Source organism: Electrophorus electricus, chromosome 18 (genome assembly GCF_041902795.1).
Source record: "Electrophorus electricus isolate QZ-2024a chromosome 18, ASM4190279v1, whole genome shotgun sequence".
In the NCBI taxonomy this organism is placed as follows: domain Eukaryota; kingdom Metazoa; phylum Chordata; class Actinopteri; order Gymnotiformes; family Gymnotidae; genus Electrophorus; species Electrophorus electricus.
In genome coordinates, this window is record NC_137514.1 from 3,119,142 (window position 1) to 3,143,531 (window position 24,390).

Below are 24,390 nucleotides of genomic sequence, written 5' to 3' on the forward strand. Positions count from 1 at the left end.
GGCCCTATGTGTTCAATTCCATTATAACTCTTGATTCATAATATATATTCTAAGGCCGTAATTTAACTTAATGAAAAAAAAAAACATGCACACACTCACAAAAAAGAAAACAAAACAAAATAAAAAACAATAATATCTGATCTAATCTCACTTTATCTGACAAGACCTGGGTGAGTCAGGAAATGTAGAGCATGACTGAAATTTCATCTCCAGCATCAACATACACGTTATAAAGCCCCAAAATAAAATGCAATTTTGACATTTTATTCTGTATTAGATGAGTTGAGATCATTGTGCTATCTGTAGAATTTCACACAATTAAATGTAGAATTGCAAATTGTTTAAAAATGAGCTTAAAATTTGAAGTGCACATGGATGTTAATTTGAAATAATAACCAGTAGGATTGTACTTTACTGTAAAATATGCCTGTAAATGAGCATGTGGTATTATGTCAGTTTGGTACATTATAGTTTTCTGTTGAGTTTGCATCAGTGCAGTGAAAGAAGCAATATGAGCGCAAATATACTGCCATTGTGTGGAAGACCCCTTTACGTTTAATGGTACATGGCTTCTGTCTCTCTGCAGGGGTCCTCACTGGAAAAGACACTACACTATTGTTGAAATTAGACTATGTTAAATAGTTACTATGTAATTAAAACTTAACTTGCTAATAAAATCGCTACAGCAAAAACAAAGCTGGAGATAAAACTAGAGTAGGGTAAATAATATAGAATACACAAATGGAAAAATAATTTTTGTAAAATTGTAGAGTGAAAATATTTAATTAAGTGCTAGATTGAGGATCTTTGAGAATATGTCCTGAAAAAGGTCTTAAAGTCATGATGCTTTTGGGGGAACTGCATTTGAGTATTTTATCTGTCTTAAAATGAATTGACTAAATAAATAAATAAACAAACAAATAAATAAATAATCTAGTGTAGCGAAGATAGACTGAGTAACATTTATGAGTGGGATTTCTCTCACTACCAGCTCACGGACAGGAACAAGGACCCCTCCGGCACCATGATGCCTAGCATCAAATCCATAAAATGGCCCAGCTGATAGCTTATAACTTTTTGACCCTTTCCGCCCCATCTTAGATTTCAGAAACCATCATGTTGAAATGCAGGTACCTATTACTAGCCTGGTTATACTTCAAGGAACCATGATCCCAAATTAAAAAGTTAAAAACTTACCAAGACAACCAACTTCTCATCACAGAGATTTGTTGACAGATATATGTTTTCCCACAGCTCCGCAAAGCAAAACCATGCTAATTTAACCTACTATGATATGATACAGTATTCTATATAATTGGTATATTGGACTCTAACCTACTCTACTGGCTAGGATGTATTTTATGAGTAAATGACAAAGCACTTTTGTAAGTCACTCTGGATAAGAGCATCTGCTAAATATCATAAATGTAAATGTAAATGATATCGCAGGGTAATTACTACATAGAAGATTGCTAGAGAGTCCAGGGAAGCTGGCAAGAACCCCAGGCTGTCCCCCAGTTGTTGGCTGGGCTGAAGTCCAACCTACCTGTGGGGGATCGCCCCTCGCCGATTTGGGGGCAATGACTTCCGCGCACCCATTTCAGGAGGCACACCAACTACTTTGCCTGTCTCTGGGGTGAGCACTGGTGTTGCCTCCTTCTTGCCTCTATGAGGCTTAGGTACAGGCACACGAGTTTGGAGGCTGCGCACGCTAGTGGAGAAAGTTTCCTCCTCGGACAACGCCAATGCCTCTCTGAAAGTCACACGGGGCACCTTACTTGCCTCAGAGTGGTGTACCCTGGATGGAGCCTTGGGTGGAACCTTGGGTACCAGAGGCATGTCGCTTTGTTAGTCTACAGATGCTGTGTTGCTGACCGAGGGAGAGTCTCCATAGAGGACCTCCTCCACCTTCTTGGAAGTATCCTCCACGGTCAAACTCAGAGTCCGACGGCAGACAAACATCGCTGTTCTCCCCATTCCTTTCATAATCCACATAGCCCTCGAGGTAGTCCATGGAAGGGTAGTAGGACCCTGTGGAGTCCGACTCCGAGTCCTGGACTTCATTGTACCACTTCATTGGACTTGATAGTCCAGCGTGGGTCCGTAAGACTCTGCAGAGTCCAGCCCTGGACCACACTCAGGGCCCTCCCAAGATCTTCCAGTGGCACTCTCCTCTGCTATAAGGGGAAGGATTGTACCCAAGATTATGGAGGATCTCTCCGTGAGGCTGTGGAAGGGCGTTCGCGTCCCTTCTTCCCTTTCTGTCTCCTGCTCCTCTTCCCAGGCATCTTTCGTCGGTCGGTGTTTCTGTCATGTTGTGGAGTTAGAGCAGGATGTGGGGACGGGTTTCATAAAATATAGGCATACGCTTATTAACACACATAATGACGAAGACATAGCCCGCAGGCTATCAGGGTTGAACACCGACAACTGTCACACATAAACAGCAGTCTTTTATACACGCATACTAACGACACAACAAGGAGCAGGTGTAGAGCACAAGGAGGGCGTGGCCACACGGACGAACATACACACACAAACACACACGGGGAGACGTTTGGGAGGAGGGGCCGTACCGTGACACTATAATGTCCTACAAGAATTCCGGAGAAGGCCTATGACTCTCTAACCGAGCTTCCTCTGAAAATCCAATCTGACTGACCAAGAAGCCTGGTTGTTTCAACGCTGTTGACCTATGTCGCTCATGCACATTGTCGATTTTCAAAATAACAACAAGGAGGTTATTTATTATTATTTATTGTTATTGCAATAAAAATGAAAAAGATGCAATAATTGAAACATTTGGTAATGCGGGTTGATAGTAAGGCAGATGCAAAGGCTGAGAAGAGCGAGATTTATTAAAGGCAAAAACAAAATCAGAGTCATTATAACAGTCCCGAGTCAAATAACCAACATGAACGTGTGTCATTTGGCACACATGACAACAAACAGAACAAACCGCAAAAACCAGAAAAATAAATGAACATGCTAGCAGAGAGAAACTATATGGAACAGGTTGCAGATAAATGGGCAACAACACGAAACACAGAACACAGGTTAACTATACATAAATCAAGGGAAGAGCACAGTACAGTGTAGTAGAGTGAACACAACAGAGGCTACAACAAATGACCAGCCACAAGACCAAGAAAATGCACGGTTTAAATATACAAAAAACTAGGGAGAGTGAAAGTAGAAAAAGAAGAGAACAATAACAGGCAGGGGACAACCACATGAAGGGCAAAACTAAAAACGAGGAAAAGCAAAGTAAAACAAAGACACGAGGGTGGTAACCTAGGAGGTCACGATCAAGCAGAGGTGAATAGCACATTTATTTTGAATTGCTCTTTAATGGAAAACAGTCAGAACCTTTTCTGCCAAACTGTATGTGTGCATCAATCCATCCATCCATCTCTCTTCCCCTCTCTATCTCATTGATGATTTACTTAGTGGTGTTTCCTCAAGGCCTATAAAAGGACACACAGGAAATAATAACAGAGCAGAATGCAAGGACAATTGGCATGACAGTGGACATGCACACGTACCTTCATGTCTTAAGAAACTGAAAAAAAATTGCATGTTTTGGGTGATCTCCACTGAAAAAAACATTCTATTCCTACAGACTCTATATAGTTAAGGTAATGTAAAGTAGTCTAATACTAAGAAAGCTGTGTACTGTATACTTCCAGTAATCATTAAAAAATTCCAAGATCTAGATGCATATCATCTCAAAAACGTTATGAGTATTATTATTATTTACAGTCAAGATTCTAGAGTTCTAAAGCAGTTCTATAACTGTGATGTAACTGATATGATGAACTCACTGCAGTATTCTCATAAACAGGAGAGCTGAATGTGGAAGTGTCACAGGTAGGACAGGGCTTGAGGCCGACGTTCTGTGAAGCACAGAGTTAATGATGTGCAGTTTAATGATAAACACTGAATAGCTTTAAGGTTACATGTTTAGGAAACCTTCCACTGGAGTTTTTCCATTGATGTCCTTTTGCTGTTAACAGTCTGCAACTCAAATAGAGGTCTCACTCTGACACCAAGAACTGCTAGAAAACAATTAATACTCACACTGTCATTTAAAGGATCTGGTTTGCTATGACATAAATTCTATGAACACTTTACCAGGTATAAGACTCCTCATTGACAATGATATCCAAATTTCTTTAATAGCTCACCTCATAAACAGGTTCATCTGGATTTCTCCTTTGCTTCTTGTACCTGATCTCAAAAATGTCAATGTTCAAACAGAAAACACAGAATAACCAATATTACAATAGCATTATTTTTATGGCCCTAGTCATATTAAAAAGTTTTCCTACATTAATAATGTGTTTTTGGAAGAAGAGAAAAAAGTACTGCACAGTTATGATTTAGAAGTATAATGTAATATAATACATTTCACTTCAGTTTACCTTCTTAAACTTTGTCTCTTCATGAATAAAACTACTGAGAGAGGAACAACAATCCCACAGATGCCGACTCCAACAGCTACAGGCAAAATGTAGAAGTGACCTGCTGAGAGAAACAGACATATACACACTATTGTTCATACACACAATATAGGGCTTTTGTAATTTGATTAGCAAATGAATGAGTGAATGAACTGATAAATGAATGGGAAACATAAACATAAATAAACATAAACATTAATGCCTGTCTGTGTGTCGCCCTTTAATGTGATGTCTGTTGAAGCTGATTTCAGCACCCCGTGTTCATTCTGAGCCACACAGTAGTACCAGCCACTGCTGATGATGATGTAGTTCTGTCCAGATCCTTCAGGTGAGGTTCCGCCTTCTTTAAACCAGGTGTAGTTCTGCACAGGTGGGTTGGCATCACTGCTGCAGGTCAGAGTCACTGAACTCTCCTCCACTATTTGACCAGAGGGACTGATGGACACATTCTTTGGGGGATCTATTAGTAGATAGTAGATTCCAGGTAGTGGAATTATATTCTTTAAAATATTTCAAATGTAGGTAGTAGAATTATATTCTTAATATTAACAGTTATCAGGGTTTTTTGATTAAACTGTTTTGTTACATTATATGTCTGTAGATTATAGTGAGTAACACATAATTTAAATGTATTTCTTAAAAGGAAGCATAATAAACTCACATCTGACAGTGAGAGTTTGAGCAGGAGAGGGGAGATGTTCATATCCTCTTACAGCACACATATAACTGCCTGCATCCTCACTGCTGACTGGCTGCAGGTGGAGTGGGTTTGTATTGGAGGATAAACGACGTCCATTTTTGTACCAGATGAGTGTTGGACTGTCAGTCAGACTGCAGGTGGTTGTACAGTTCAGAACTGCTGTTTCTCTCTCTGTCACTTCAGGCAGAATGTTCACATGGAGCTCTTATATAATCAAAATAAATAAATAAATAAATAAACAACAGGAGTAATATCAAATAAATGAACTGATTAATGTTTATTGATCTCTCTTTTACTGTCTCACTACAGTCTCCCAGATTGCTAGAGAAGGACAACATTACACCAATTACAGACATACAGAATCAGAAGGAGCAGCATGTGGAATTTCTTTCTTTCCCCTGCCTTGTTGTCCATGGTAAGTAACTACTAGCTACAGTTTAAACCTTCTATTCTTGTGTTGTAATAAAGGTACATGAAACTCTGGGTTTGAGATGCTATTTGCTGGTTGTTTGTAGTTCATTGTTCTTTCCCAAGATGCTCAATATATACATTGCAGCTTTTAATTGAAAATAGGCTCTTGAAAACACCAATTTCAGTCATTTGCTGAAACACTTGCAGTTATTTAGCATGCAAGAAGTTAATGAACAAATTTGTAGTTTGAACTTCTCTGAATTTTGCCTACTGATCCAGACTGTCTAAACTGAGATGTAGTTTTTATCAGAGAACAGTAGCATTGATTTCTCTCACCTGTAATGTGAAGTTGAACTCCAGGATAGTAGAGATATTTGTCTGTTTTGACTGGTGTGTTTACTGAAACTCTGAAGCAGTACATGTGTTGATCATCGTTTGTCACATTACTCAGTCTGAAGGAGAAGTTTTGCTGTTTATCACCCAGATAATGAATTCTGCCTGAAAACTCTGTTCTTTTATAAAGATCAAGTGATTCCACATCCTTAACTGGGTCTATGACCCAAAATGTATCTGTCACTTCATGATCTTTTGGGTATGTAAAAGTGCCATTAATAAACACTGTGGACCCTTTTAAAACACATATTTCAGTTGGGTTGTACTTCACACTCCATTCTGTTCCATCAACCCCTGAAACATATGATGCATGAAAGAGGTCATTAGAGGAGTCTGGGCCCATAAGAGAGTGGGAGTTATCTTACAGCTTCACTTCTCTCCTCTCTAACTCCAGCAGCTACTGTAGAACTCTGAGCTGATTCTGAGCTAAACCACAAAGTGAAAAGAGCTTGTAGCAAGGTGGGGGAGGAGCTTGGGGAGAATTGGACACTAGTGACTCTGAACAACTTAACGCTCAGTCACATAATATACGAGGTTGAGTCAAGAGAAAAACAAACAAAAATATATCTGCACTTTGTAGTTATAGTGGGGTTGTGAATTTTAATCTTACCACAGTGTGCTCTTAATCTAAGACTGCCCTAAACTTGAGAAAAACCACAAAGCACTCAGCAAGCTCTGTAGCAGTGGTGTGGGGGATGTGGGGGGCTTTGGTAACCAATGTAATTAACTTCATTAAATGGGAACACTGTGTTAGAAAATCTTTATACTAGATATCAGAATTTTGCTAATATTTGTGCAGGTTTCAACAGTTTTGGAAATTTTACAAAGAAAAATACAATTTTGATGAAGACTGCAGTCTTACCCAGAGACATGAACAGAGTGATGAGAGTGAGAGTTAGAAGAGGAGTTCTGAGTGACATCATTAAACAAACCTGCACAGACACACAACAGCACAACACAGCTGAGTGCATCACATTTCTGCTTCTGTTTACACTGTTTCAAATATGAGTCAGACTGATCTGATGACACATCTGTATTACTGAGGAGATTTGACTCTTGGCAGCAACAGTAGTAAATATATGTTAAGTCATCTCATTTCAGTTCAGTTTTATTTCTTGAGGGCTATTCATTCTACATTTGAATCACAAAAGGATTTAGAATAATCTTTGTGCAGACTATAAATGAACAATTTGAAAGCAATTGTGATAAGAATAAAAACACATAACCATTCTACCAACTTTAACAAAATATAAACAACTTCAACAGTCATTACACAGTCATAAATCAAGTACAGATTGTATTAATAACAGTTCTGTTATGTCCTAAGGAGTGTATTGTCCTGGAATGCTCGCCTCCCGCGAGGCACGTGGTTTGGCCCGCCATGTGCAGTGGGAGGATCTTCGTTTGCGGCCACACCTGCACACACCTGCACCTCGTTTGTCTGTGTATTTAAACCTACGTCAGGGTGTGCAGCGTCGTTGGTCACTGTTGATGTAACGTGTTAATGTGGTGTGTTATTGTCAATGGTGATGTTAAACGTTATATTCGTTATTGTTAGATGTATACGTGTTTATCATCTTTACTTAGTGTTAACTGTTTCTTGTTTGTATTAATTGTGTGTGGTTCTTGTGAGTGCTATTAGTATTCTATGTTAAATGTTAATAAATGTATGTCCCAGATGTTGGAGTCTGTGCATCCTGCCCCTCGCCCTGTGGCACTCGGGCCAGCCCGCGTTACATGTATAAGACTGAAGTGGCCAATCTGTATGTAGTGAGAGCTTGTTGTTCAGGTCTATTCTAGGAGCTCTATTCTCATCCCACCCAAAAGATGAAGAATGGTGACACCCAGCCAAACACACACACACATACACACACACACACAATCACGCACTCATAACCACTCTTTGTCACCCAGCCAATCAGACACCTCCAATCTGTCAATCACCTATCCTTCAACCAATCAGACCATCCAATCACTTCCACGTTTCCAATCACCCACTTACTGATCATCACACATATATGTACTTTGTTTCACTCTCTTTAGTTCAGCCCACATACATCTCCAGTCAATGTTTCAAACTGACCTTCTCTATTCCAAGTAAAAATCTAGCAAGCCACAAGGGCTATTTAATTATTTTGCCCTTTTGAAATCTTTTCGATTTATGTTCCATGTTCCCCTCAGTTCACTCCTCTTTTGTCCATTTGTTACTTCATTAAATGAACATTAAATTACTTTTCACCCATGCCTCATTATTTTGCTCAAATGTTCACAAAATAATGTTGGATCGTACAAGCACTATGTGTTGAATTCCAGTAGAACTCTTCATTCTTGAAATAAATTCTAAATTTCATAACTTAAAGGTGATGAAACACATTGATAGTAAATCGCTAAACCACACCCAATGTAATAGAATTATTATAGTTTTTTTTTTTTTTTCCCCCATGAAATGTTGCAGCACTGTAATGGAGGAGTTGACTTGACCCAGGACTCTTAGCACCAGAGGTCATATCACTGTAGGGCAATCTGACTAGACAAGGAACTTGAAAGAGAAGGGAGAGTAAACTCTATAGTCTACCAAACCACTCACCAAAATCTTCTTCATTACCACCCAAGATCTAACAACCAAAGACTGTACACCAGACAGAAGGCTCAACACCACAGTTCAGGATGTGACACAAAATATCCATGAATACATCTAAGCACCGGACCCCAAGGATGAGCTAATGAGGGCATTACCCAGTCAGAAAGGGAACATGGTTACCATGGACACAGAAGAGCGGTCATGTCAGGATTCCCTCCATGGAATTTAATACTGACAGGTAGCAGAATGTCTGGAAAAGGCATGACTGAAGGACAGCACAGAGTCACTGATCATGATAGTAAGAATACAAGAACTACGCACTAGGTTAATTGTAACAGGGGTGCATTACACCACACAAGATGCAGACTATACAAAGGAGCCTCTGAGAGTAGCAGGAGCACAAGATTCCTGCAGGGAAAGCAAATATTAAGAGACCTGACCAAGTGGCAGAGACCATGTATAGAAACATATGCAAGACATATTATCTGAACAACCTCAAATATGTGTGTGTTAATAGCAAGGTTGTCCCAGTGGTGATTGAGGCACTTGTGGCAGAGACACCTATGATGGGGGGAGTGGCCCCAACAGGAATAAAACCATCAATCTCATTTCAGAAGAGCTCAAGGCTAGAATCTGTGAAAATACTCTGTCCCCCATGGTAAAAGACCAGAGTGTTGGGGGGGGGGGGGGAATAAGTATTGAACACATCACCAATTTTCTAAGTAAATATATTTCTAAAGGTGCTATTGACATGAAATTCTCACCAGATGTCAATAACAACCCTTTCAATCCACACATGCAAAGAAATCAAACCATAGATGTCCATAAATTATGTGTAATAATGAGAAATGACACAGGGAAAAAGCATTAAACACGCTTACTGAAATCTACTTAATACTTCGTACAAAAGCCTTTGTTGGTGATGACAGCTTCAAGACACCTCCTGTATGGAGAAACTAGTCGCATGCATTGCTCAGGTGTGATTTTGGCCCATTCTTCCACACAAACACTCTTCAAATCCTGATGGTTCCGTGGGCTCCTTCTATGAACTCTGAGCTTCCATAGATTTTCAATTGGATTCAGGTCAGGTGATTGGCTGGGCCATTCTAGTAGCTTTATTTTCTTTCTCTGAAACCAATTGAGAGCTTCCTTGGCTGTGTGTTTGGGATCATTGTCTTGCCGAAATGTGCACCCTCGTTTCATCTTCATCATCCTGGTAGATGGCAGCAGATTTTTATCAAGAATGTCTCGGTTCCTTCATTTATGTGAAGCGTGCCAGTGCTGTATGCTGAAAAACATCCCCACACCATAATGTTCCCACCTCCAAAGTTTACTGTTGTTCTGATGTTTTTGGGGTGATATGCAGTGCCTTTTGATCTCCAAACATGGTGTGTATTATGGCATCCAAAGAGTTCAATTTTGGTGTCATCTGACCAGACTATATTCTCCCAGTATTTCACATGCTTGTCTAAATGTTGTTGAGCAAACTTTAAACGTGCTTCAACATGCTTTTTTCTTCAGCAATGGAGTCTTGCATGGTGAGCGTGCATACAGGCTATGGGGGTTGAATGCATTACTTATTGTTTTCTTTGAAACAATTGTACCTGCTGATTCCAGGTCTTTTTGTAGCTCTCTACAGGTGGTCCTTGGCTCTTGGACAACTATTCTAATAATAGTTTTCACTCCTCTGTCTGAAATCTTGCAGGGAGCACCTGGTTGTGGCCGGTTTATGGTGAAATGATGTTCTTTTCACTTCTGGATTATGGCCCCAACGGTGCTCACTGGAATCTTCAGTAGTTTAGAAATTCTTCTGTAAGCAAAGCCATCAGTATGTTTTGCAACAATAAGGTTGCGAAGGTCTTGAGAGAGCTCACTGGTTTTACTCATCATGATATGTTTCTTGTGTGGCACCTTGGTAATGAGACACCTTTTATAGGCCATCAGTTGAACCATCTGATATTAACTTGCACTAAGTGGCAGGATTGTTTTCTAATTACTGATAGATTTCAGATGGTGCCATGACTTTCAATGGCTTTTTGCAACTCTCTTTCTTCATGTATTCAATACTTTTTCCCTGTGTCTGTAACGCGGAAAGGGTGGTGAGCGAGGGCGAACACACTTGCGAAGTGCCGACGCCTTGCGTGTTACGTGAAATGGAACTAACGAGGGAAACCATAACAATCATGACACCTAGAATAAAGAAACACTTAGTTTTAATAAACAAACAAACACTGAACAAAATCAAAGACAGACAGCAATACCGGGTAAACATTAACGGAAAAGGCAGCGTAGACGGCAAACACAGAGGGAAAGTACAAATGAGACCTAAACAAACAAAATAGGAGCAAGGAGCTATGTAAAACAGGTTCTTATCACAAACTCAATGAAAGACGGAAACACACTCTTAGCAAAACAAAGTGAGACTAAGACCGACGAGAACTAACCAACAACCAAGAGAGACATATTATCAAACACATATCAATGAAGGCGAGAGGAGAAACAATAACCGACCAACAACTTAGGGACGGGGTTTTTATAAGACCATAATCAGGGATAAATTAGAAACAACTGGAGACAAAGTGGAGGACACAGGGAACCATAAAGAATGACGAAAACCCGGAAGTTACTAGGTTGCCTCGGAAACGGGGAATGCTTTTTCATTCCTATCGCTCACACACTCTCTCCATCAGGAACACAAACACACCACACAAACATAACACCACTGAAATTCAAAACCAACTCCAAGTCCTCTACAACTATATGAGGATGAGAGTTCATGAAGAGTGGTAATGTTCTCTTGACCTTTAACTATGTACTAAAAGCAAAGACTCCGTGGACATTTAACAAACAAATGTAAGTTAATAAAGAGCTCTTCTTACCTCACTGTACCAAGTCTCATCAGCAGTGTGGGAACAGAGGAAAATAAACTGCTGAACTTTCTGTGGTGTATTTAATGATATTTTTGGTGTCAACATTTATCTTCCTCTTTTACTGCACTGTTCTCTCCTTTTTCAACAAATGCACACACACACACACACACACACACATACACATATACATACACATACACACACACACACATACACAGTACTCTGTGGGTGTTAGTCCTGTGGTTTGGGCCAATGAGAGCATTATTCTTCATATCTTCACATGCAGCAACTGCCATGGCTGCACATTCATGGAGAAAATATTTATGTTTATTGATTACTATAACTGCACTGTGTGTGTGTGTGTGTGTGTGTGTGTGTGTGTGTGTGTGTGTGTGTGCATTTGTTGAAAAAAGAGAGAACAGTGCAGTAAAAGAGGAAGAGAAATGTTAAGACACCAAAAATATCATTAAATACACCACAGAAAGTGCATGTATGCATGCATGCATGTGATCAAATGTATGTGATCAAACCAAAATGTTTAAATAAACAGCAGTTCATCATTGAGAAGCAAAGAACACCACTGTATGGGCCTAGATGAAGTTTATGCCTGAGACTAGAATAAACAGAATTGTCAATTTTATACTGACACACCAAATTAGTTCATGATTAGACATAATCAAATTCTAAGAAATCAACTGTAAATCTCTATTATTTTAATATTTCTTCTGTTAATCTCTGTTCTGTTCATTTCTATTCTGTTAATCTCTATTCATGCTGCATTAAAACTTATCTGAACTAAAGAAAGAGTCTTACTGTTTATACAATTTTTTCATTAGAAATCACCAACAGTCACATACAGTATCATAGAGTGGTCTGCTAACAAACACACACATACAGATACACCCACTCATTCACACATTTTTTTTTTTTTAAGGGTTAAACTATTCTCTTCTCAGACACAAAATCATAGCTAGAATTATTTCCAACCAGATTGTATGTTCAGAAACAGCTGTTGTATAATGAGCATTATTATATCAAATAATAATTACATGTCTTCTCCTTTAAAGTGATGTCTGTTGAAGCTGATTTTAGAACCCGTGTTCATTCTGAGCCACACAGTAGTAGTAGCCACTGCTGTTGGTGATGTAATTCTGTCCAGATCCTACAGGTGAGGTTCCTCCTTCTTTAAACCAGGTGTAGTTCTGCACAGGTGGGTTGGCATCACTGCTGCAGGTCAGAGTCACTGAACTGTCCGCCACTATTTCACCAGAGGGAATGATGGATACTTACACATTCTTTGGAGGATCTTATAAACACAATGTAAGAAAAAAATAATAATTAATAGAAAAGTCTTTATGAAAGTCAGAAGGACACTATTAGTATTGTAACTATCATTAACTTACACAAAACATTTAGAGTTACTGAATGGGACCTATGTCCATGGTTATTACTGGCACATGTATTCTCCGCTGTCTTCAGCATGGATTTGGAATGGAATGTTGTATGCCTGTCTTTGTCCTACTGATGTTTTCCCCTTAAACCAGGTGTAGTTCTGGGAGGGAGGTTTTCTCCTCTCTCCTCAGATGAAATTCTTCATTTCCTGCCTTCCAACAATCCGACAACATGTTCGATGGATCAAATTCCTTCCACTCTGTTCAGATCTCAAGAGATCTGTTTCCTTTCATCTCTGTCATCATCAATAACTCCTTATCTTCTGGATATGAACCAACTACATTCAAAACTACCATGGTAGTACCAAACCTCAAGAAGGCCACACTCAATAGCTCCAACATAACCAATTACAGACTGTTATCACTTCTCTCTTTCCTCTCAAAAGCCATTGAACATGCAGTTTAAAATCAAATTTCTCTTTTTTGGCAGCCTTTGACACAGTAAACCACAACATTCTTCTTTCGGTTCTCTCCAGGCTTGGTGTGACTGGCTCTGCATGGAAATGGTTTTAATCTTATATGGAGGGACGGCCCTAACAGGTAACATGGAGAGGATCCACATCCAATCCATGTAGACTCCACACTGGTGTCCCCCAGGGTGCAGTATTAGGCCCTCTCCTCTCTTCTCTTCTCTTGGTGATGTAATATTTTCTCATGGCTTCTGCTACCACTGCTATGCTGACAACACCGAATTATTTATTTTTTTTCCCCACCCTCCAACATGCATGTCTCAGGATGCATCTCAGCATGCTTGAAAGACATTGCGTCATGGATGACAGCCCACCACTTCAAGCTCAACCCCAGTAAAACTGAGCTTCTGTACATCCCAGCAACTCCCAACCTTTACCATGACCTCACATTTTCCTTTGTGAAATCCATGGTATCACCATCTGAAGCTGCTCGTAGCCTGGGCATAATTTTGGACACTCAGTTGTCCTTCTCGACTCATGTTTCAAATCTGACCTGGTCTTTTCTTTGTAACATATGAAGGATTTGTCTCTTTCTGTCACAGGAACCTGCCCAGGTACTTTTGCAATATCTTGTAATCTCAAAGCTAGGCTACTGAAATTCACTACTTGCTGGTCTTCCTCTAAGTGCCATCAGACCTCTACAACTTGTCCAGAATGCAGCAGCATGACTGGACTTCTATCTTCTGAAGTTCACACAAGTGACTCCACTGCTGCACTCCCTTCATTAGCTTCCATTATCTGCCCAAATCAGATTTAAAACCTTGATGCATCCCTACAAAGCCAGAAATGAACCAACCCCTCCACACATGATGTCAGTGGTCAATGCCCAATCTGTACCTCGAGTACTTTGAACCTCAAATATGACTCGGCTTGAAATACCATGCTTTGAGACTATTCTCTGTCCTGGCTCCTAGATGGTGGAAAAAAAACAACAACTTCTGCTTGCTGTCTGGACAGCAGAGTATCTTTCAGTCTTCAAACATAGACTGAAGACCCATCTAACTGTGGAATATTTAAATGACCACTGATCCTGCTTCTATGTTGACTAACTGAAACTGTAGTTCTTATTGTCTTATTGTATTGCACTAATTGTTTTTTGTATTGTATTGCACTAATTGTTTTTTGAGATAGACCACAACCTACTGTACTGCTCTAGTATGTATTTTATTAAATGACAAAGAACCTTTTGTAAGTTGCTCTAGATATGAGTATCTGCCAAATGCCATAAATGTAAATGTAAAAAATGGAGGACCTGAGGAATTTGCAGATTTTGGCAACCTTTAGAATCAAAATGAAAAATAAAACGATATAAGAAACATTTTGGCTGGAGTCTGACTGAAGATAATTTAAGATGAAATGCAAGTACCTGTTGTAATGAAAATTTCACAAAATATTTCTACTGCCAACTGTAACAAGAGTGACATTTGGACCTAGAAGTGAATAAAAGAGCAAAGACAGAGCAAAGCAGAACTGATGGTTGAAAGGGTTTGAAGGAGCTAAAACATTCCAAGTTCACTTCAATGGTACAGTTCAGATAAACATCCACTGGTGGTTTAACAATACTTTCCAAGTGGTTACATTAAAGTTAACAGCAAAAGAGCTCATTAAATGTTCTCTTACCATTCTTGGGTGCAGGAGAAAATGGCCACCTAGAAATAAGGTAATTTCAGAAGATGACTGTTAAAGAGCCGTGGTTAACTTGTGAAGAGGGACACTTCCTTCTTAATGACTCATGACATTTTGCTAAATCCTACGCAGTGGACACCAGGGCAGTGCAGTATGTATGTGCTAGCCTTGAGCCTGCTAACAAAATAGCATCACGAATATCCCATCAGTGGCGTGTGAAGGTGAAAGCATACTGGAATTTGCCTGCCAAATACATGTCAGGTATGAAGTGACATTTTCACAAGATGATCCTGTTTTGAAGAAATAATCACTGTAAGTGTGTGGTAGACATTATCAGAAGAGCTGTGTATGTGTCATCCATAGCATCAGGGTCAACATTCTTCATAATAATGAATGCCAAAAACAACTTTATAACAAGTGTTTTCATGCAGAGAAGAACAGAAGGTCAGAGTTCAGATTCAACACCTAAGATGCTATACACTCAATAGCAAACCATAAGCATGCACTGCCATCTAGAGGGAGGGATTTGTAATAACAAGCAAACTCCCCTTTTTAAAAGTCCTTATGTTGGAAATTCACTCATTTCTTTCCACATGTAATGTGTTCTGTTCTTTTTTCAACACACCTGATAGTACAGATGTTTTTTAGTAATCTGTACTGTGAAGGAACTTTCAGAACCTGCCTGTGTAGAAATGAAAGCCTTAACCACAGATTCATGAAGGCATCTTTGTTTTCATCAAATCTCTGGTATAGTGCAAACAATTACACATTAACCAGATTACACATTAACTACAAACCATTCTTCTTCATTCGCTCACACACTCTTCTCACATTCACTCTTCCCTGACACAGTCTTCACTAATTTTTTGCATGCTTTTTCATTCATTTTACTCACACACTCTCTCCCCCAGGAACACAAACACACCACACAAACATAACACCACTGAAATCTAAAACCAATTCCAAGTCCTCTAGGACTACATGAGGATGAGAGTTCATGAAGAGTGGTGATGTTCTCTTGACCTTTAACTATGTACTAAGAGCACAGACTACAGGGACATTTAACAAGCAAATGTAATTTAATAAAGAGCACTTCTTACCTCACTGTACCATGTCTCATCAGCACTGTGGGAAAAGAGGAAAATAAACTCAGAAGAAACAGCTTTGAGGTTTTAAACATGTGGTGTCTATGTTGTATTTTAGTGATGTCATTTTTTGGTGTCTTAAAATTTCTCTTCCTCTTTTACTGCGATGTTCCCTTAACAAATGCATGCATGCATGCGTGCGCACACACACGCACACAAACACACACACACACACACACACACACACACACACACACACACACACACACAAAGTGTGTACGGACATCACGCATCACACACTGTTGGGATGCATACACCTTCACACCATCTGCTATCAGAGTCTGTTGATCCTAATGAAGTGTACATGTAATTACAAAGTTCTCTAGATGGCAGTGTAAGTAAATGGTGTGTGGGATGCAGAAACGCTTAGCGCAGGAGTGAGGTTGCTGTCCAATGTACTGATACTAACATGGTCTCTCTTCCCTCAAAATTGTGTCTTCCTGATGACATGTGATGTGATGTGACTGCAAGTGTGTGCTTGTGTTTCTTACTGTGTGTTGTAACTATCTGTAGCAGAGTGTTCACTATACTGAGTATGTTCTTCTTTCAGGCTCTTGGGAAACAACTATGAGACCATCAATGTGGATACAGGAATGAAGACAAACACAGTTCCAAAATACTATATATGTGAATACACTATAGCATACATGTGAATACATTCATGTTAAAACACTATACCATACACATGAATGAACTACATGCACCTGCACACACATTGAAGCCACCGAGATGGTAGACATAAGATGTGTAATTTAAAAAGAAAGTTTGTTGTCTGGGCCGTTCACTCACAGGAATGGGTGTGGATAAAAGCTGAATCCAGCCACTAAAAGGCATCAGACACATAGCAGCTTCACTTTTCACCTACTGTCTTCCAGTCCACTTCTATATACAGTATGTTTGGCTGCTTTCAGTTAGATCTGTTTATATAAGTGAATGAGTGAATAATAGTGAATAAGTAAAGTTCTGTTTTGGGATCACTGTATGGAACTGTTCACTGTAACGTCTTTATTTTAAAAAAACAATAAAAAAAAAAAAAACAGGATTCTTGGCAAAACACTGTCATAACTGTCTGGCCTAACAGTCTTTGATAATAATTATACAATGGTTTTATGTGTGTGTTTATGTGTGTGTGTGTGTGTGTGTGTGTGTGTGTGTGTGTGTGTGTGTGTGTGTGTGTGTGTGTGTGTGTGTGTGGCATTGAAATGATCAACTTTTATTTAAAAACATCCCACATATGCAAGAACAAGAGAAATCATTCTATGAAGGCTAGTCTGACATGGTACAAAAGTACATCTGAAAATATTCATTAAGAATGTGCCATAATGTTCTTAAAATGTCTTAAAATGAAATTAAAACCCTTTAAATAACATGAGATGATGTAAAAAGAAACCATCATTTATTAAACATGTAAATACTTGGACATTTCTAAAGTTGCTTTGTAACATCTGTTGTAAAAAGCGTTGAATAAATAAATTTTGAATTTTGAATTTGAAAAGCATTGATTAAATAAATAAATAAATGAATTAGATGTAATTAAAGTTTTAGATAATGTCACGTTACGGCCCCGCCCCCTCCTCCAACGTCTTGGTGTGTGCGTGTGTGTTCGTCCGTGTTGCCACGCCCTTTCATGTCGTCCACCGGTTCTATATTATGTGTAATCCTCTTGTGTGCATATATGTCTCTTGTGTTGTAGTACGTGTTGTTGGTGTTTGAAAGGTGTTTAGTAGTGAGGTGTGCGGTGTTAGATTTGTCGTCTGTGTGTGAAATAAAAACGTATGTTTGAATGTGCCCCTTCTCCGCATCCTATTAAGCCTCAAATTGTCACAGATAAATAAAAGTAATTAATTAAAGTAATTAAATAACTTGATTTAAAAAAAAACATGAGACATAACTAGTATTTAAAAAGTGTAAATTTATTACACACATATGGAACAAAATTGGCTTAGAATCGCTAATGTATATTCAAATGCAAAATAGGTAAATTCATTGATTATATATAGTTTATTAAATCAAAACCTTTTTTACATATGAAGGATAACAGTTCAGAATTAAAGTTTAATGACACTAGCTTTATCACTACCCACAAAGCTATGCAAGTTAAGAAAATAATCTTGGATACTCAAAAGGTTGAACTGACGCAAGTTCTCACATCAAAACTCTGAACCACTGATGTGTTGTGATCACCTCATCTCATCGCAGTTTCATACTCTTATTAACATTTAACACCATTGTGTAAAGTGTTTTTCTTAAAGACTAAACAGGAGACATATATACAGGGGCTGGAGGGAAAAACAAACTCCATGGGCCCGTCCCATTAATCACACTTGTAGCCTCACTCCCTTCACTGTAGGGTGACACATTTATTTCAGCACCCCCTATGCACATTTTATGCACCTCTGTGTGCACACCGGACCCATGGTAGAGACTTAAAATAATGTTGGGCAAGTCTCATTCATGGTTTGACTGGATGGAGGATATTTTATCAGGATTAAAAGTAAGAGATTCAGGATAAAAAGTAAGAGTAATATTACATGGACTTCACTATAAATAATTTAGACTAGTATGGACTTAAGATCTCATGTAATTAAACTCAGTGTACCCAGTGTCTGTTGAAGCTTATTCTCTCTCTCTCTCTCTCTCTCTCTCTCTCTCTCTCTCTCTCTCTCTCTCTCTCTCTTTTGCTCTGTAGGTGTAATCTGTTCTTACTGTGCCATAGATCACTCAGGCCTCCTCCATTTTCTGAGCTGGTAACCTAAACAACAAATATACCTGATGATGTTTGACACTGCAAAGTCATAAATATAACTATTGTAGTGCAAGGAACTACAAAGTCACAAAAGTGCAACAAGTTTTTATCCAGCAAATGGAGCTACAACTCCATACCTATATAACCCATTTCTGCCCACAATTGGGCTTACTGTTGACAGCATTGTCACCTCCATGCACAAATTTGTGGACCTTTGTCTCTAACACTGCAAATAAATTCAGAATAAATACCTGACTGACAAAAATACATCTTACATTTCCCCTATCCACTGTATTTTAAAACTACAAAAATCATTTAATTTCAATAAAGGCACACACACACACACACACACACACACACACACACACACACACACACACACACACACACACACACACACGAACTCAAATGAACTCTCTCATTCAGGGGGACAGGGGAGGGGTCCAAGTGTAATACAACAACACTACACTGTACAATACCAGACGGGGGAGGGTTGGAGTTTTATACAGTAACACTACACTGTATGGTACCAGACAGGGGGAGGGTTGGAGTGTTATACAATAACACTACACTGTACAGTACCAGACAGGGGAGGGTTGCAGTGTTATACAATAACACTACACTGTACAGTACCAGACAGGGGAGGGTTGGAATGTTATACAATAACACTACACTGTACGGTACCAGACAGGGGGAGGGTTGGAGTGTTATACAATAACAGTACACTGTACAGTACCAGACAGGGGGAGGGTTGGAGTGTTATACAATAACACTACACTGTACAGGACCAGACAGGGGAGGGTTGGAGTGTTATACAACAACACTACACTGTACAGTACCAGACAGGGGGAGGGTTGGAGTGTTATACAACAACACTACACTGTACAGTACCAGACAGGGGGAGGGTTGGAGTGTTATACAATAACACTACACTGTACAGTACCAGACAGGGGAGGGTTGGAGTGTTATACAATAACACTACACTGTACTGTTATGTAGCCCACAGGCCCTCTAACAGATTCAGTTACAATTACCTAAAATTACAATGTTGTCAATAATAAATTGTGTTTGGAGCAGCAGGGTCCTGATGTTCTGCTGGCTCCACCCTGACTCTTCTCACTCACTCTCACAACTGTTCACTATTACAGTGCCATGAAGTCAATATATACATACCTGCTAATTTCCCTCAGATATCTTGACATCTTCTCATTTCACTGCTTATCAGTAATCCTTTAGTCTTAGCTTCTGCTTTTCGTTTCCCTGTATTTTCAGGTTTCCCAGTTTAACTTCTCATTCAGTTTTGAACACTTCCTTGTGACCTTCCTTCTGGTCTGGATCCCCAAGCAATGTCTTAGCTGTTCAGTCCACTCCAGTTTCCTGAACCACTGCTCCACCTGCCTGCCCTCAATCCACCTCTTGTTCTCTCTCTAGAACTCTCCTCACTCAACCACAGAATTATACTATTAGGCTGTTGGTAAATTACTCTGGAAAAAAGCATTTGCTAAATTCCATACATGTAATTTTCACATTTATGAGCCCAGCTGAGTGACACAGAGAGTTGCTCATATTCACACAGCTTTCACTGACAGCACGCAACCACTGCCACCCAAAACTGATTTCATTCTTGAGTACTTCTCTATGAATTCTGATTTAATTCATTTTTGTTCATTGAATGAGGAAAAGGATATTCAATGTAAGGTTGAAAAGAGCACTGCTTAACTCTCTGTCTTTTCATCAGGAAGTGAAGATACAAGGAAGAACTTTGAGGTTTTATACAGCAGACATGCAACATTTTTTCCCCTCTTTTTTTTCTGCATGACCAGACCACTCTAAAACTAAAACGACTGACCAAAAAATGCAGGCTTTTATGTTTAGTGTTATGAACACTACACACAGAGAAACAGCTAAGTATGTCAGACACATGGGGAACTGTAACACAGATGATTACATGCTGCATGGTTACAATACTGCACACACGAGAAACCATCTGGAAAATGTAATGTTTCCATAATTGTTCAGTAAGATGCAATGTTTAGTAAAAATAGTGACAAATATAATACTAAGTATTCTGTATGAGTGTTAGCAAAGATCTTATTGCCATAGTAACAAAGACATAACATATCAAAGTATTTATATACAGTACTTCACTAACTTCACAACACTGTGCTTTTTGTCTTTGATATGCTGCGTTTTTGTACTCCTCCTATTGATGGATTCCATTTAAATCAGGTTTGATCAGTGGCAACAGATGGAGTATGAAATTGTTTGCAGTTGGAGTTTTATACAGTAACACTACACTGTATGGTACCAGACAGGGGGAGGGTTGGAGTGTTATACAATAACACTACACTGTACAGTACCAGACAGGGGAGGGTTGCAGTGTTATACAATAACACTACACTGTACAGTACCAGACAGGGGAGGGTTGGAATGTTATACAATAACACTACACTGTACGGTACCAGACAGGGGGAGGGTTGGAGTGTTATACAATAACAGTACACTGTACAGTACCAGACAGGGGGAGGGTTGGAGTGTTATACAATAACACTACACTGTACAGGACCAGACAGGGGAGGGTTGGAGTGTTATACAACAACACTACACTGTACAGTACCAGACAGGGGGAGGGTTGGAGTGTTATACAACAACACTACACTGTACAGTACCAGACAGGGGGAGGGTTGGAGTGTTATACAATAACACTACACTGTACAGTACCAGACAGGGGAGGGTTGGAGTGTTATACAATAACACTACACTGTACTGTTATGTAGCCCACAGGCCCTCTAACAGATTCAGTTACAATTACCTAAAATTACAATGTTGTCAATAATAAATTGTGTTTGGAGCAGCAGGGTCCTGATGTTCTGCTGGCTCCACCCTGACTCTTCTCACTCACTCTCACAACTGTTCACTATTACAGTGCCATGAAGTCAATATATACATACCTGCTAATTTCCCTCAGATATCTTGACATCTTCTCATTTCACTGCTTATCAGTAATCCTTTAGTCTTAGCTTCTGCTTTTCGTTTCCCTGTATTTTCAGGTTTCCCAGTTTAACTTCTCATTCAGTTTTGAACACTTCCTTGTGACCTTCCTTCTGGTCTGGATCCCCAAGCAATGTCTTAGCTGTTCAGTCCACTCCAGTTTCCTGAACCACTGCTCCACCTGCCTGCCCTCAATCCACCTCTTGTTCTCTCTCTAGAACTCTCCTCACTCAACCACAGAATTATACTATTAGGCTGTTGGTAAATTACTCTGGAAAAAAGCATTTGCTAAATTCCATACATGTAATTTTCACATTTATGAGCCCAGCTGAGTGACACAGAGAGTTGCTCATATTCACACAGCTTTCACTGACAGCACGCAACCACTGCCACCCAAAACTGATTTCATTCTTGAGTACTTCTCTATGAATTCTGATTTAATTCATTTTTGTTCATTGAATGAGGAAAAGGATATTCAATGTAAGGTTGAAAAGAGCACTGCTTAACTCTCTGTCTTTTCATCAGGAAGTGAAGATACAAGGAAGAACTTTGAGGTTTTATACAGCAGACATGCAACATTTTTTCCCCTCTTTTTTTTCTGCATGACCAGACCACTCTAAAACTAAAACGACTGACCAAAAAATGCAGGCTTTTATGTTTAGTGTTATGAACACTACACACAGAGAAACAGCTAAGTATGTCAGACACATGGGGAACTGTAACACAGATGATTACATGCTGCATGGTTACAATACTGCACACACGAGAAACCATCTGGAAAATGTAATGTTTCCATAATTGTTCAGTAAGATGCAATGTTTAGTAAAAATAGTGACAAATATAATACTAAGTATTCTGTATGAGTGTTAGCAAAGATCTTATTGCCATAGTAACAAAGACATAACATATCAAAGTATTTATATACAGTACTTCACTAACTTCACAACACTGTGCTTTTTGTCTTTGATATGCTGCGTTTTTGTACTCCTCCTATTGATGGATTCCATTTAAATCAGGTTTGATCAGTGGCAACAGATGGAGTATGAAATTGTTTGTTTAACAGCAGCCATTTCAGGCAAACTCAGTTGTGAAGGTTAACAGTGTCACGGTTGACCCCTCCTAGCATCCTGTCTCCATGATTTCCCTGTCCTGTGTCATTGTTTCATTTTCTCTGCTCCTGTTCTGATCTTTATTTTGGTTTTCGCTGTATCATTGTATGTTTAACCCTCATTAGCACATGCATATATACCCTGTGTTTTTCGTCTTAGTTTGCTAGGCAGTATGAGTCTGTGCCACTGTTTGCTGTTAGATGTACTCAGCCTTGTTTATCTTGGTCTGTCTCGAATTTCTCCAAGTTTGGATTTAGTGTTGTTTTGTTCTAGCCTGTGTTCTGTGTTATCTTGTTCATTTATCCCTTTGCATTTTTTGTGTTTTGCTTTATCTTGTTTCCTACATTTCTTTGGGTTGGCTTTATGACCCTGGACTGTGATTAAGACTGTGCATCTGAGTCAGTCAGTAGAAGTAGTTCAAGTAAGCAAGGCTTTAGGCAGAGAAAAACAAAGAAATAAAACATTGCATTTTGTAATTAAACCATCAGCTGATTCATTCATCTAGGATAGTATGAAAACTGCAAAGGCATAAGAATTTGAACAAGCCAAAAGCATTACAAGCAATGTGTTAATTAATATATATATATATATATATATATATATATATATATATATATATATATATATATATATATATATATATATATATTATTTATTTATTTTTTTATTTTAGAAGGAGGAGTATTTAATTACAGTTATTAATGGACATTATTTGGAGGATATAGACACAATTACATGGGGTTGGAAATTTTTGTCATGTTTAAATGAGAAACATGTACTTCTTACATCTTAGACATACATTAGAATAAAACTAGGGCACTTTAGCATAGCAAAACATATATTGAGGTCTAGTAGAAAGATAGTAGAACATCTGATTTTAGTATTTAATAAAGAAAAAGTGTTACATCTGACAGTGAGAGTTTGAGCAGGAGAGGGGAGATGTTCATATCCTCTTACAGCACACATATAACTGCCTGGATCCTCACTGCTGACTGGCTGCAGTTGGAGTGGGTTGAATTTGGTGAACTGTGGAGCACACCTTAGAGGAAGCAATTTTTCTTAACTGGGGTGTTTATTTGAACAGGGGCATTTCGTCTACTGTTTATTTGAACAGCTATGTTCAGTTCGTCGTTCGTATGTGTGTGCATCTCTGTGTGGGTTTGTAGAACTGTAGTTGTTCATACCACAATTCTGAACAAAGGCTCTGCAGAGACTGTATGTAGGACTCCTATGGTTAAAGCTTCAGCTCAAAATTAGGTCAGACCTTTGGACAAGTTACAGACTGGCAAGACAAAAAAAAAAAAAAGAGAACGTAAACAACATCTCAGCCTCTCAGCATTTCTCAGCATCTGATTGGAAAGTTGAGCTTACTGGGCTTGAACACCTCCCTCTGCAACTGGTTCCTGGATTTCTTCACTGGTAGACCTCAGTTTG

At 39.0% G+C, this 24,390-nt stretch overlaps 1 pseudogene across 1 annotated transcript in view; it reads right to left on the bottom strand.

Moving 5' to 3' along the window:
• Positions 1-2,741: 2,741 nt before the first annotated feature.
• Positions 2,742-24,390, bottom strand: part of LOC113589841 (hemicentin-1-like) — a 222,667-nt pseudogene continuing 201,018 nt past the window's right edge. Inside the window, exons 9-20 of the transcript XR_014118317.1 lie at positions 12,822-12,970; positions 12,514-12,724; positions 12,276-12,294; positions 11,428-11,487; positions 6,830-6,899; positions 5,911-6,261; positions 5,125-5,367; positions 4,666-4,923; positions 4,425-4,527; positions 4,188-4,230; positions 3,825-3,896; positions 2,742-3,467 (exon numbers count right to left, since the gene is read on the bottom strand). The product of XR_014118317.1 is annotated as a hemicentin-1-like (transcript). The remainder of the gene's footprint in view (positions 3,468-3,824; positions 3,897-4,187; positions 4,231-4,424; positions 4,528-4,665; positions 4,924-5,124; positions 5,368-5,910; positions 6,262-6,829; positions 6,900-11,427; positions 11,488-12,275; positions 12,295-12,513; positions 12,725-12,821; positions 12,971-24,390) is intronic.